Consider the following 13,240-nt stretch of genomic DNA (forward strand, 5'->3'; position numbering starts at 1 on the left):
AGATATTAACTCCAACAATGTTCAATGTCTGTGAAGACATTTTCATGGTTTTTATACTTTCAATTCATAAAGTACTACTTAAATATAGAAAAAAAACCTAACTACTACTTTGTGAATATATATTTAACATAGTATTACAGGATATGAGTTTTGGATTTGTTAGGCTTCATCTAAATGAAAACACATTGAGTTTGTGAATCCCATACATTTAATTGCATTTTACAAAAGACTTTCATGCTAAGTCATAACCATTTGCTCTCTATCCATAAATCTAGTTTTATTGTAACCTGGTTCTATATTTCAATAATATGGAAAAATTTGATGAAATTAAATGTATTTTTCCTTCTGCTTCATCCTTTATTCCAAGTTGTACTGACCAAAGACCATAATAATCTGTCTGTCTGTCTAGCATCTGTCTATCTATCTATCTATCTATCTATCTATCTATCTATCTATCTATCTATCTATCTATCTATCTATCTATCTTCTATCATTTATACATCTATCCATTTATTTTACTTACCCACCAATTTACTTGTATTCTTATTATGAATTAGATTTGTTCAAATTATTATCTAAATCAACTTCTTGATGGTCTCAGATTGTTAACTTATTATATCACTTAGTCATATTTTTCAGCATACTTATTCTCCAATGTTTGATGTTTCTTCTAATGTAAAATATACCTAATATGCACACTAGTGAAGGAAATTGAACTATTATTCATCTTAAAAATCACTTAATTGTGAGGAAAGATGATCTAAAACTGAAATATTAATGTGGATGAATGGTGCAATTCATGTTTGTAGAAATATTTTCCATTCTATTATGTTTTCTTTCCCCACTTTACTAAGATAATCACAACATAATATAATTGGTTATCTCTTCTATTTCTAAAGATAACTAGAATTATAATTTTCATTACAATTATGACCACAATTGAGCCTCATTTTTCCAATTAGTAACAAGACAGTTGTTAAGTGAATTTTGCTCCATCTTATGATCTTTCTTACCACAGTTGTTAAGTGAATCATTAAAGTTATTAAGTTAGTAACACAGTTAGGTAAATCTCGCTTCCTCATTGACTTTGGTTGGCAGAGGTCACAAAAGGTTATCATAAAAGATCTATTCATGAAAGTAGGAAAGAATATGGTACTGTTGGAAAATCCAATTTTGGAAGATATATACAGTGTATAACAGACTGAGCCATTTTATCTATATATTTTCTAAGAATCCCTTTGATTTGCCATGGCAGATGTTTTCTTCAGAAGTTCCTCACTTTTTTTTAGTTATGAATTAAAAAAATCTCCATACAGATGCTCGTCTCTCCATCATTATGAAGTTAGTCTGTTTGTATCTTCCAAATCCTATGGGACTCCAAAGCAAAACAATAACCTGACCATGACAGCATTGTTAATGTTACCCATGACATTCAAACTAGAAGCCCTTAGAACTCTGTGAGTATAAACAGTGTTAGATATTACTGTCTATCTCTGCCTGAAAACAGCTGATGAAGTCATGTCAGACTGTTCTACTTGGGCACCTTCAAGAATCATGTTGCAGACAGGGACATTTGTATACCAAAAGAAGACTTCTATGGATGAGGGTAGCATTGATGGTATCACTGTTGCCAGTAATGTCTCAAGTGGATCCTAATGTTCAATGTGACCATGATGAGCCTACTCCTATTAGTTACACATATCATCAGCTTGGAGAAGTTAGCATTGGTAGCATCATTTCTGTGATATTGACATTTTCTGATCCCACTGATTTCAAACGACATCCTTCTAAGGAGCTTCAAGATGGATTTATGTATGTTCTAATTGATTGATTTTTCCAGTTCCGAGTTCAACTTTTCAATTATATGATCCTCAATTATTTTCCTCTAAGCTATAATAACAAAACCCAGAAACATCCTTTTTTTTTCAAACGTAGGATATCTTGATGTATTTTCAATGTAAATCAAAAGTCTATTATGATAAATCATATCTAATTCATTCTAGGTAGAAAATATAGATTTATGTACATAGTGTACATACAACTAAAATCTGAAGGAACTGTATTACCTATCATTAATATTTAAATTGCTATTACTGGTAGGAAAATTGAGTTTCTTTCTTCGATATATAAGTCTGGAAGACTGGACATGCCATCATCTGAAGCAGACCCTTTTAAATGTCTTATATAATTCTTGTTACAGAATATTTTATCAAAACTACCAGCACATTCTGGCTTTAGTGTTTGCTGTCAAGGAGATCAATGAAAATCCTCAGATCCTGCCCAATATCACACTGGGCTTTCACATCTATAATAGCAATTTTAGTCCAAGTTGGACTTACCTTGCTTCCATGGGGCTTCCCTTCACCCAGGGCAAATTCATTCCTAACTACAAATGTGGGGTCCTGAAAAATCTGGCTGCTGTCCTTGTGGGACCTGACATCTGTCTCCATGGGGCAACTGTTCTGAACATCTACAAAGTTCCTCAGGTAAGAGTGATGACTGACAAGGATTTATACATCTTGCAGACAGCTGGTCATTTGCAATCTTTTATTGAGGTGTTAGGACCACATGGAAATTTATCTGTGACTATCAGTGGTGCAAATAGCTATGTAGCCTTCTTGGAATTGTTGAGAGGACTGTATTGTAGATTGGAAACAGATGATGTTGTATCACCACCACCCCTCTGTTGAGAGAGGAATGTTCAAATTTTGTCATAGATAGCCTCTTTGATGCATCTTTCAAACTAGTGGTTCTCTCTGTTCAAAATGTGAACTTTGCTATCTTCAAAAGAGTGGCCTCTATCTTTTAAATGCAGATGGATTGGTGACTCTAGTCCTGATGTTTTTATTCTCCTATTGTTGTGCCATGTGTTAGCTGTCCACAAGGAGCATATTCCTGAATTTCCAGTCCCCACCATCCAGTCAGAACTGAAAAAGCTTCTTGGATGAGAAGCAAAAAGCCACAGAGTCCAGTTGCCTTTTTGAAAACGTAACTTTGAGACAACAATGACCTGGATCCCTGAGAGTCTCCATAGACATTTGAAAATAAATGCAAATATTTGGAGCATGTTTTAATATATAAGCTTCAATTGCATGTACACATTTTCAGAGGTTCACAACAATCTTTGTTTTTGGTTTTCTTTAGCTGACATATGGTTCTGCTCCACTCATGGATAAAGAGATTCAAGCAGTTTTCTTCCAACAAATGTTTCCAGATGAATCCCACCAGCATAGTGCTCTTCTCCAGCTATTGTTGCATTTTAGATGGTTCTGGATTGGAGTTCTTGCTGTGAATGATGACAATGGGGAGAAATTTGTGCAGGAGGTGCTTCCCACATTTTCTGAGCATGGCATCTGCTTTGATTTCATACAAGACTTTCCTTATGTAGCTTTTTACATTGATTATAGTGAAGTAATAAGCGATGGAGTCCAAATATATCAAGTTCTCATGACCAGCACAGCCAATGTCATAATTTTATATGGTGAAAGTAGGTCCATAACTTTTTTGAGAATGTACTTGCAATTGGCAGAAGTGGAGGATATACCAAAGAAGACAAAAATCTGGGTTACAACAGCTCAGACAGATTACACTTCTATTTCCTTTCATAAATCGTGGGATATCCATTTCCTGCAAGGTGCTTTATCCTTTGTGGTTCACACAAAGGAGATTGAAGACTTTCCGAAGTTTCTTGAAAGCATAAGCCCAATCAACAATCAGCATGATTATTTTAGGAAAGATTTCTGGGAACAGGCTTTCAGCTGTTTCTTTGCCAATCCTGAAACAGAGAAGTCTCAGAACAAATGTACTGGACAGGAGAAGCTTGAAACCCTTCCTACATCTGTGTTTGAAACACACATGAGTGGCCATAGCTATAATATCTATAATGCAGTCCATGCTGTGGCACATGCTTTGCAATCTCTGTATTAATCAAAGTTCAGGCAAAGAATATTAATGAAAGAAAGAAGGCAACAGTTTCCGAATCAAGTGTTATGGCAGGTAAGATCTAAAGCAGAGAAATGTACCATATGTGTAGTAGCAACATCTGTCCATAAACCTTAATGAATAATATTTTAGGACATTGATATGATTCTAAAAGTGAAATATACTACTGCCTTATTGAACTGGAATGCTTATATGCTTATATTAAAATTATAATAGGCAATCTACAAAACTATTGCAACCAACCTTTGAATATCCTTCAGTCCATCAAATTAACTGTCATAAAGATGAGTCTATAAGCAGACAGAGATGATTCCCCCCTCCATTATGTGCTGGATCAGAGGCTTGGTAACCTTTTGTTCTAGATGATTTGATTGGAATGTTTGCAATATATAATACAGACCTTTTTGTATGCCCATTTTTCAAGGCATTTCCTGATGAAGATGTCCTTCATGAATCTCATCATAGACCTCATATGAAGGCTCATTTGAATTGCTGTTCTGCTCATTATTTCTTCCTGCCAGGGTTATTCTACACTTAGAAGTCAATTTTTGAAAACTTAATCAGACTCCGCTTTTATGTCACTAAAGTCCATTGAGCTATGTTGTTTACTCTAGAAGTCCTTGTTAACTCCTGTTTATTCTAGAATGAAACAGAATGTGTTCATTTTACAGTCTCTGTCTGTTCTCATTATTATAGTATATTTAGTAACTGCTAGTCTTGTTTTTCCTTGAACAATATCTCAATAAGTGGGAATGAAGGAGGTAGTGGGATACATTGGAGGAAATAACCATGTTTTAAGATTATAATGTATGGATAAAGTTTAGGAAATTAATGGAAAGTGTTGATTTATCTCATCATTTCAAATACTTTAAGTATATCTTATATATATTTGCTCCAATTAAGTATATCTTATATATATTTCCTCCAATTGCCACCTGAAAAAGTCATGATGAAATTGTCAAATTTATGAAAATTGTAATGAACAATTCTTGCTAAGACAACAGAACCACCTGAACATTATGCACTTTACTACCCAAATGGTCCCTAAAGGCACTAGAAGAAGTTACCTGTTATAATGCCCTCCTTTCTAACCATTTGTAGGGAATGTTCAATGACATAGTAAAATAACTTGGTGAGGAGGAAATTGAAAATTTGGGTCACTTTGGATCACCTCTGAGATGTAGGTTTATATTTCCCGACTTGTAACATCATAGCCAGACAAAAGAAAGAATTAGAAATACTTTTTTCTAGAATTAGAAGTTCCTGTTTCTTCCTAGCTGGACCTGAAATATGACTGAACACACAACTAACCTCTAAGTGAGGTGATTGTGACATACACACACACACACACACACACACACACACACACACTTTAATTGTATTCATATGATATTTTGCTTCTATTCTTGTTTTCAAATGATTGTTGTATTACTCATTTGGTCCTAATCTACAACTAAAATAAAAGCAAAAAAGCAATATCCAATATAAATCTTTCCTTCCTCCCTTCCATCCAACCTTCTTTTCTCCTTCCCTTCCTCCCTCTCTCCCTCTTTTTATCTCTATTTCTGTATTATAGCTTCATTCTTTTGTAAGAAGTGTCTCCTTCAACAACAGTGTTGGTGAAAAGATCACTTTTGACAAAAACGGAGAATTCATTGGTGGATTTGATATTATCAACTGGATCACATACCCAAACCAGTCCTTTATTAGGGTCAAAGTTGGAAGAATAGATCCCACAGCTCCATCTGACAAATTCTTCAATATCTCTATGGATTCCATTATGTGGCCAGTAGGATTTCCTCAGGTTAGATGTATGAATCTAGGTTTGTCTGCCTTCATTTATACATCATAATTTTTTTCTCTCTATTGATGGAAAATTCATAGAATCATCTGTTGGTTAACCTCTGTAAAAATCACATTGGGAAAGGAAAAAAAGACCTCTATGAATGTTTACATTTTTGGATAGAAATAATTGACAGTTTTCCTCATGACCTCCATGGATTATGCCATGGTATGGAACTGCTCTTGAAGAGAGTTCAGAAGTTTTAACTAGTGCAGAATGCAATAGAGCATCTAATAAATATCTATTATTATTTGGCACATGTAATATGACTATTGTGTATGCTCAGTTTGTTGCCAGCCTGCTATCATGTGAAATTAAAGGTGCTGGTATAACCTTTAAAGCCCTTTATGAATTTGAACAAGGTTACTTTCTGACAGTGAGAACAATCAACCAATGGAACAGTTTGCCCTCGGAAATTGTGGGAGTATCATCACTTGAGACTTTCAAGAAGAGATTGGATTGACATTGTCAAAATGGTGTTGGGTCTCCCACTTGTGCAGGGGGTAGACTAGATGACCCATAAGGTGCCTTCCAACTCTGATTATCTGTTAAATCTGTTAAATCTGTTACTTGAGGGATCACTCCTCTCCAGTTAATTTAATCCATTCCAGGCAGGCAGGAGGAATATGTTTCAGGTTCCATCAGCCAAAGAATGCTTAAAGCCTATAAGATGTCCCTTTTCTCCTCTAGTACCCCTCTACTGGAACCTTTTCTCTCTGGAGGTCAAGATGTCCATGATCATGCTGGCCTTTTGTAAGACTCAAAAACCTGGTTCCATGACCAGGCTTGAGGATCTGACTTTGTGACGGGAAACATTACTTACATGTATGAGTGATATAGGTTTGGTATTTCTTGGTTGCTTTGCATTTTAATTCCTATAATGCTTGAAATTCCGATATCGAAATGATTATTATTATTATTTTTCATAGGCACCACCTTTTTCTTTGTGTAATGATCCTTGTAAGGCAGGATTCAGCAAGGTCAAGAAAGAAGGGGTGTCATTTTGCTGCTATGATTGTCTTCCATGTCCAGAGTGGGTATAATTTAAGATATAATGGGGCTAAGCAGATAGTACCTATTATAGTTATACCAATTGCCACCTCAAATGGCCCTGATGAAAGAATCAAATTTACAAAGATCAAATGGACAAGTTCAATGGAGAATGAATTAAGGGTTCAGTATGATTCTGTGTATAAGCCAAAATATACATCTCTCTTTTGTTCTTTTTCAGACATGGCTGATTGCTTTCTGTGCCCAGATGATCAGTATCCAAACCCTGACAGAAATATATGCCTTCCAAAGCAGATTAGCTTTTTATCCTATGAAGAACCCATGGGGATCAGTCTTACTTCCCTTTCTTTTTGTTTTATGACAACTTTGGTGCTTAAAGTTTTCATTAAACATAAAGATACTCCCATTGTCAAAGCCAACAACCAGAATCTCACCTACACACTCCTTGTTTCTCTGCTCCTCTCTTTCCTTTGTGTGTTTCTTTTTATTGGGAGACCCAACAAAATTCTGTGTCTCCTTCGTCATCCAGCTTTTGGGCTCATATTCTCTGTGGCAGTTTCTTGTGTATTGTCCAAAACCTTTGTAGTGGTTCTAGCATTCATGGCCACCAAACCTGGTTCCAAAATGAGAAAGTGGGTGGGTGGAAGAATGGTCACTTTTATTCTTTTTTTCTGTTCTCTTGTTCAAACCACTATTTGCATAGTATGGGTGACAATTTTTCCACCATACGCAGATTTTGATACGCACTCCATGTCTGAAGAAGTCATCATGGAGTGCAGTGAGGGATCAGTCATCATGTTCTACTGTGTTTTGGGCTTCATTGGCCTCCTGGCTGTGATCAGCTTCTCTGCTGCTTTTCTAGCTAGGAACTTACCTGATAGTTTCAATGAAGCCAAATTCATCACCTTTAGCATGTTGATCTTCTGCAGTGTTTGGCTTTGCTTTGTTTCAACTTATTTAAGCACAAGGGGAAAATATATGTTAGCTGTGGAGATCTTTGCCATGATCTCCTCCAGTGCTGGCTTATTAGTGTGTATCTTTTTCCCCAAGTGTTTTATAATTGTATTGAGACCTGAACTGAATAATAAGCATCAGTTAATGAAAAGAAAATTATAAATCATTTTTCTTTATATATGTGTCTGATCATTTTTCCAATTATATATCTAAGCCTGAGAACATATGGCATATGCAATTATATAGTGGAATAGAACATGTAGCCACAACCAACTAGCCATGGCCAACTCATTACAGTCAACTCATTGTTGGATAACTCACCATGGACAATGGGACAACTCACTGGGAGCAAATTCAATTATTAAATTTAATTATTTAAAATGTTTTTTAAATGTTTTAATTTTTATCATTCACGCTTAATTTTGTCCCTCCCTTCTTTAATTATTCTATTCCACTATTTCTTAGTGTAATTCTTTTCCTGTGGTGAGTTGTCCTTTGGTGAGTTGGCTGCAGCAAGTTGGCTGTGATGAATTGGCCATGGCAAGTTGCTGTGATGAGTGGTCATAGTGTTGGGATTCCAAGTAATATTCCCATAGCAAGCAAAACTCTGAGGTAGGTGAATTCCTCAAAGAATAGCTTTATTGGAAATATCATATTGGCACAGATCTGGTGAAAACCAACTCTGAAGATTTTCATAGTTTTTCACCTAATTAAAAGTAAAAAGTTTTTCACTTTTCCCAAAACTTCTCCCATCAGTCACATGGTACAACCATGGTGCAGTCTGGTAGCTGGGTGACATCATTCCATCTTCTTCTGACCAGTTGTGAGAATATCCTTGGTTCCCAAGAGAAAATGTTTTGTTTTGGCTACAGAATCCCAACTATCTAAAATCCCCCCATCCTATCCCTTAGTTCTAGTGTGATAACATTGAAGTGGTCAAGATGGCTTTGATCAGGTTCGTTTCAAGGTTGACATATAGACCCGTTACATAGGCCTTTTGTGTTTCAGTGTCTACCTTATTAAAAAGCTTCCTCTGTATGATTTAGATGGCTCTAACCCTTTTATCATCTTCAAGAATGTGAAGAACAGAGTTTTCTCCTAGATTTCAATTTGTTACATATATTTATTACATGATACTTTGGATTTTTTTTCTTTGCATTGGATTAAAGTCTAAGGAAATGGTTTATGTTCTATTACTTGTGTTTGCATTATATTAAATTTCAATAAGAAATGGTCACTTTGACCCAAAGTTCTGGTAACTTCAATCCCTTCTTTCACTTCCTGTCTGTTAGTAAGAATTAGGTCCATTATAGCAACTCCTGTATTTCCCTCCTCTAACTTTTGGATGACAAAGTTGTCACTTAAATTGGTCAGAAATATGTTGGCCTGCCACTTGATGCAGTTTGTCTCCCAGTTGATGTCAAGATAATTAAAATCACCTTTTACTACTCTGGTTTTCTATATATTTTGCTTAACAGATTAGCAGAATTAGTTTATCTTTATTTGGCTATAATTTCTTTTTCTTCATCAATGCCTATCATAATTTTCTAAATATAAATAAGCTGTAAAATGTAATAAGAAATATAAGAAATTTGGCTTTACTGGTCATCTTATATCATATGAAGATTAGAATGTGTGTAAAGGAGTGGAGATATTACACAAAGAACCTTTGGGTATACTCTCAGATGTTTTATAGGATTTAATCATTCAATTTTTATTTTCTTATCACAAGGACTTCTTTGAGGCTTTAACAAAAAGCTCTTTTGCATCTCCAATAAGGTTACTATGCAAGCCATTCTCTTGATTTATCATTTGTATTTTCAATTTAATTTTCAAGACTTAACTTTTATGAAGTCTTTATCCAGATCATTCTCTTGACTTGAATTTGTTTTTCCAATTCAGCTGTTCTCTCTGTTTTATAATCACTTTTAAATTGTCCAGTATTTTAAACAGTCTAGTATTTCTGATTTTAATATTTCTACATCAGGAAAAAAATTATTTCACTTTGTTACATAAATCTCTCAAAACATTTTCTTTGACATTTTCATTATTTTGTTGACCACCAATTTCTGATTCTATTCTTCAAAATTTCTTAAGAGTATTTCAAATGTGTTACTAATTTGTGGCATTTTGGAAATTTGTCCATTAAAAAAGAAACTTCTTTAAAGTTTTGATAATTAATTGACAAATTGTTTGAATTAACTAGAAAGTTAAGGCAAAATATTGAGATTGTAATTTTTTTGTGTTCTGCTGCACTGCAAAAAGTTGGTAGACATTTTTTTCTTTTTATCTCAGCACTTCTTTTTCTTTGTCTTTTTGTCCAGACTTTTGTTTCTATTTGTATTTTATCATATAATGAACTTTAATAGAAATTTAAAAATATAATTGATATTAATTCATTTATCAGATTATTTGAACTCACACTAATCATGGTTCACCTGCATCATATTAGTATTTGATTTGTCAATTGCTTACAAGATACAGGTATAAGAATAAATATAGTTTTGAATACATGAGATACTTGTAAGAAAAATGAAAAACAATAGGACAGGGATAATAGGCACTATTGCTGTGCTTATGCACGCCCCCTACAGGCCTCTTAGGAAGGGGGTGAGGTCAATAGTAGAAAGTCTAAGGTTAAAGTTTTTGGGGTTTGGGGAAGAAACCACAGAGTCAAGCAGAGTATTCCAAACATTGACCACTTTCTTGCTGAAGTCATATTTTCTTCAGTCAAGTTTGGTGCAGTTAAACTTGAGTTTGTATCTATTGTGTGCTCTTGTATTGTTATGATTAAAGCTGAAGTATTCATTTGCAGGTAGGACATTGCAATGTACATTTAGATCGGACCAGAGGCAGCGTAGTTCTAGGTTTTCTAGGTCTAGAGTTTCAAGTCTGGTGACATGAAATATTCTGCAATGAGAAGAGGAGCAGAGAACTCTTCTTGTGAAATATTTCTGGACATTTTCAATTGTGTTAATATCAGATACATGATATGGGTTCCAGACTGAAGAGCTGTATTCAAGTATAGGCCTAGCAAATGTTTTATATGCTCTAGTTAATACTGTGATATTACCAGAGAAGAAGCTACATCGGATTAGATTAACAACTCTTAATGCCTTTTTGGCTATGTAGTTACAGTGGGCTCTAGCACTTAGATCATTTGAGATGAGTACTCCAAGGTCCTTGACAAAGTTTGGATCCTCAACAAGGTCTTGACTATTTAGCTTGTATTTTATTTTCTGATTTTTTTTGTGCCAATATGTAAGACAGAGCATTTATTTGTTGAGATTTGAAGTTGCCATTTGTTTGACCATTCTAATACATAGTCAAGGTCCTTTTTGGAGGGTAGTAGTATTGTCTGTGGTGTTGAATAGCTTTACATCATCAGCGAAGAACACAGTTCCTCTTAATATGATCACAGAGGTCATTTATGTAGAGTATGAAGAGAGTTGGTCTAAAAAACTGCCTTGGGAAACCACTGTTGACAGGTACAGAATTTGATAGGACGCTCCGATTTTGACCATTTGTTGTCTGTTTGACAGGAATACTTCTATCCAGTTATGTAGGTGTCCGGAGATACCATAAGATTTTAGTTTTAGTAGTAGTTTGTCGTGTACCACTGAATCAAAGGCTTTACAGCAGTCTATGAGGTTGCTTCTTTGCTTCTTGACAAACTACTCCCAAGGCTAAAGTCTTATCGGCATCTGGACAACTGCACTAACTGGATAAGCATTCTTTCAGACAGACAACAAATGGTCAGCAAACTTATCAGGTTCTGTGCCTGTCGAGCAGGCGTGTTCTGGGACCAACTCTTCGCCTCAGTGATCTCTGGTGAATTAAGGGCTACTTCTTTTTTGCTGATGATGTAAAGGCTATTCAACACCATGACAATACTACTACCCTCCACAAGGACCTCGACTATGTGTCAGAATGGTCAGACAAATGAGCAACCCAAATCCAAATGCAAATGCCTGTCTGCCAGTGGCCCGGAAAATAAAAAATAAGCTGAATAGTCAAGATGTTGATGATCAACTCTGTAAAGGACCTCGGAGTACTCACTTGGCAATTGCTACGAGCCCACTGGCACTAGCCAGCCAAGGTTGTTAATCTAATCTACGTAGCACTGCGTGACGTAATATCACACTACTAACTGGAGCATACAAAATGTTGCTGTGATCAATACTTGAGATACAGCTCATCAGTCTGGAACCCACATTACGTATCTGATGTTAACACAGTTGAAGTCAGAAATATTTCTGAAAAGTTCTCCACTCTCATGTTGCAGAATGCCTATATGCCTACCAAACTCGAAATTCTAGACCTAGAGAAGGCACCTAGAACTATGCCACCATCTGTCTGATCTAAGTATAGTATATAAAATCATACATTGCAATGTCTCTACCTGTCTCAATGAATGCTGGCTTCAGCCATAACAATACAAGAGTACACAATAGAATACAAACTCAGGTTAACTGCACCAAACTTGATTGCAGAAATCTGGACTTCAGCAACGCGGAGTGGTTAATGTCTGGAGGTCTCTACCTGACTCTGTGATTTCTTCCCAAACTCCAAAACTTTAACTAGACTTTCTACAGTGACCTCACCCTTTCCTAAGAGGTCTGTAGAGGTGTGTGCATAAGTGCACCAACGTGCCTACCGTCCCCTGTCCTATTGTTTCTTTTTTATTTTTCTTATATGTATCCATTTCATGTATTCATAAATATGTTTATACTTATACCTATTATCTTGTAAGCAATTGACAAATAAAATAAATAAAAAATAACTTAAAATAACTAGAGTAGAGAATTCTACTCTAACTTAGAGAAAGTGATACTAAAGAAATATCAGTGTTTTATATTTGTTTCAGTTCTGTTTTCTTTCCTATTTTCTGGAACTTTTGATTACAAATTGGTAATATCCTCAATGTAATTATTAATTTAATTATACTTCAATGTCCTCTTTCAATTTCAGGAATATGATTGAACCCATTCAAACAGGAACAATTATTGACTCATCCCTTGGAAAAACAAAAACAATGATTTATGATTTATTTATAATTTTGAAACATTTTGAATATAGTGAATTGTCATATCATTTACAAAAAATCAAGAAGAAAACAGACAGAGATATTGATGTGTATACTAATAATGATAATAGTGTAACAGAGGTATTTTAACTAGATTTCTCTTTATCTTAGCTTGTTTATAGTTCTGTTAATTATATCAACTTATTTGTAATTATAAACCCTCTTTATATTCAGTTCATACATAACGGTAGTCTTTCACCTATTTTCTTCTTATCTCTAACCACTTGTAAAATCTATTCCATGCTGAATAATGTTCTGTGTCTTCTTTGTCCGTTATTTTTAATGTCAATCTATCCATCTCTGCACATCTAGTATCTTCTGAATTATATCCTCATCAGATGGGGATTATAATTTTCAGTTGGTAATTCTTCCTCTATAATTATCCGTTTAATTATGATAAATTC

The 13,240-nt window shown here is 34.9% G+C and overlaps 1 pseudogene; it reads left to right on the top strand.

Moving 5' to 3' along the window:
- The first annotated feature begins 1,636 nt into the window (after positions 1-1,636).
- Positions 1,637-7,912, top strand: LOC113428389 (vomeronasal type-2 receptor 26-like; annotated as a pseudogene).
- The last annotated feature ends 5,328 nt before the right edge of the window (positions 7,913-13,240 follow it).

The sequence above is a fragment of the Notechis scutatus genome, chromosome Z, assembly GCF_049901735.1.
Source record: "Notechis scutatus isolate UNSWTSFEM ecotype Mainland chromosome Z, rNotScu1.2, whole genome shotgun sequence".
NCBI lineage: Eukaryota > Metazoa > Chordata > Lepidosauria > Squamata > Elapidae > Notechis > Notechis scutatus.